Here is a 3485-nt window from a genome sequence, read left to right on the forward strand (position 1 = left end):
TCCGCCCGCCGCCACTGTCCGCCCGCCGCCACTATCCGCCACCGCCGCCACTGTCCTCCCGCCGCCACTGTCCGCCCGCCGCCACTGTCCGCCCGCCGCCGCCCTGTCCGCCCGCCGCCACTATCCGCCACCGCCGCCACTGTCCGCCCGACGCCACTGTCCGCCCGCCGCCACTATCCGCCACCGCCGCCACTGTCCGCCCGACGCCACTGTCCGCCCGCCGCCACTGTCCGCCCGCCGCCACTGTCCGCCCGCCGCCGCCACTGTCCGCCCGCCGCCACTATCCGCCACCGCCACTACTGTCCGCCCGCCGCCACTGTCCGCCCGCCGCCGCCACTGTCCGCCCGCCGCCACTATCCGCCACCGCCGCCACTGTCCGCCACAGCCGCCACTCTCCGCCGTACAGCCTCCCCTCTCTCCGTTAGTAAATAATTATAATTGTTAGTAAATAATAAAAGAAATATAAATTATTAGATTTTTATTACCCTTAAATTGGTTTTAATATTTAAATTGAAAATAATAATATAATATAAAATATAATAAAAATAATATAATATAAAATATAATTTAATTTCAAGAAATTTAACTTTAAACACAAAGAGGTGAAAATTGTTCAGATTATTGGCTCAAACCTTTCATAAGAGATTCATATTGGTATATGAATGGATTATGAATGACTCATGTTAGGAGTGTAAAGTTGCCACAACATCTCATATTAGTGTTAGATACATATGTCTTGGTTATAAGTTTTGGAAACCTATTTAAGTCCACACACAATATCGTATCTGATACGATAAAACAAACGTTTCCAATACTTTCAAATACTTTCCAGATATGTTGTGGCAACCTAAAATTGTTTGCTGGGATAGGGGTGATGGAGGGTCACATAAGGGTGATCGAGGGTCACATATGGATGATAGAGGGTCACATAGGGATGATGGAGGGGTCACATAGTGGTGATGGATGGTCACATAGTTGTGATGGATGGTCACATAGGGGGTGATAGATGGTCACATAGGGGTGATGGAGGGTCACATAGTGATGATGGAGGGTCACATAGGGGTAATGGTCACATAGTGGTGATGGATTGTCACATAGAGGTGATGGAGGGTAACATAGGAGTGATGGAGGGTCACATTGCTATGATGGAGGGTCACATAGGGGTGATGGATGGTCACATAGGGGGTGATGGAGGTCACATAGGGGTTATGGAGGGTCATATAGTGGTGGTGGAGGGAAGGTCACATAGTTGTGATGGATGGGCACATAGTTGTGATGGATGGTCACATAGTGGTGATGGATGTAAAGTCACATAGTGGTGATGGAGGGAGGGTTACATATTGGCGATAGAGGGATGGTCCCATAGTGGTGATGGAGGGAGGGTCACATAGTGGTGATGTGGGGAGGGTCACATATTGGCGATGGAGGGAGGGTCACATAGTGGTGATGGAGGGTCACATAGGGGTGATGGAGGGAGGGTCACATAGTGGTGATGGAGGGTCACATAGGGGTGATGGAGGGTCATATAGGGGTGATGGAGGGTCACATAGTGGTGATGAAGGGTCACATAGGGGTGATGGAGGGTCATATAAGGGTGGTGGAGGGAAGGTCACATAGTTGTGATGGATGGGCACATAGTTGTGATGGATGGTCACATAGTGGTGATGGATGTAAAGTCACATAGTGGTGATGGAGGAAGGGTCACATATTGGCGATAGAGGGATGGTCACATAGTGGTGATGGAGGGAGGGTCACATAGTGGTGATGTGGGGAGGGTCACATATTGGCGATGGAGGGAGGGTCACATAGTGGTGATGGAGGGTCACATAGGGGTGATGGAGGGAGGGTCACATAGTGGTGATGGAGGGTCACATAGGGGTGATGGAGGGTCATATAGGGGTGATGGAGAGTCACATAGTGGTGATGGAGGGTCACATAGGGCTGATGGAGGGTCATATAGAGGTGATGGAGGGTCACATAGGGATGATTGGTCACATATGGGTGATGGAGGGTCACATAGGGGTGATGGAGGGTCACATAAGGGTGATGGAGGGTCAAATAGGGGTGATGCAGGGTCACATAGGGGAGATGGAGGAAATGGCCACATAGGGGTAATGGAGAGTCACATTGGGGTGATCGAGGGTCACATATGGATGATAGAGGGTCACATAGGGATGATGGAGGGGTCACATAGTGGTGATGGATGGTCACATAGGGGTGATGGAGGGTCACATAGTGGTGATGGAGGGTCACATAGGGGTGATGGTCACATAGTGGTGATGTATTGTCACATAGGAGTGATGGAGGGTCACATTGGGAAGATGGAGGGTCACATAGTGGTGATGGATGGTCACATAGGGGTGATGGAGGTCACATAGGGGTGATGGAGGGTCAAATAGTGGTGATGAAGAGTCACATAGGGGTGATAGAGAGTCTTATAGGGGTGGTGGAGGGAAGGTCACATAGGGGTGATGGAGGGTCACATAGTGGTGATGGATGTAAAGTCACATAGTGGTGATGGAGGGAGGGTTACATATTGGCGATAGAGGGATGGTCCCATAGTGGTGATGGAGGGAGGGTCACATAGTGGTGATGTGGGGAGGGTCACATATTGGCGATGGAGGGAGGGTCACATAGTGGTGATGGAGGGTCACATAGGGGTGATGGAGGGAGGGTCACATAGTGGTGATGGAGGGTCACATAGGGGTGATGGAGGGTCATATAGGGGTGATGGAGGGTCACATAGTGGTGATGAAGGGTCACATAGGGGTGATGGAGGGTCATATAGGGGTGGTGGAGGGAAGGTCACATAGTTGTGATGGATGGGCACATAGTTGTGATGGATGGTCACATAGTGGTGATGGATGTAAAGTCACATAGTGGTGATGGAGGAAGGGTCACATATTGGCGATAGAGGGATGGTCACATAGTGGTGATGGAGGGAGGGTCACATAGTGGTGATGTGGGGAGGGTCACATATTGGCGATGGAGGGAGGGGTCACATAGTGGTGATGGAGGGTCACATAGGGGTGATGGAGGGAGGGTCACATAGTGGTGATGGAGGGTCACATAGGGGTGATGGAGGGTCATATAGGGGTGATGGAGAGTCACATAGTGGTGATGGAGGGTCACATAGGGCTGATGGAGGGTCATATAGAGGTGATGGAGGGTCACATAGGGATGATTGGTCACATATGGGTGATGGAGGGTCACATAGGGGTGATGGAGGGTCACATAAGGGTGATGGAGGGTCAAATAGGGGTGATGCAGGGTCACATAGGGGAGATGGAGGAAATGGCCACATAGGGGTAATGGAGAGTCACATTGGGGTGATCGAGGGTCACATATGGATGATAGAGAGTCACATAGGGATGATGGAGGGGTCACATAGTGGTGATGGATGGTCACATAGGGGTGATGGAGGGTCACATAGTGGTGATGGAGGGTCACATAGGGGTGATGGTCACATAGTGGTGATGTATTGT

This window comes from Procambarus clarkii, chromosome 41 (genome assembly GCF_040958095.1).
Source record: "Procambarus clarkii isolate CNS0578487 chromosome 41, FALCON_Pclarkii_2.0, whole genome shotgun sequence".
Lineage (NCBI taxonomy): Eukaryota > Metazoa > Arthropoda > Malacostraca > Decapoda > Cambaridae > Procambarus > Procambarus clarkii.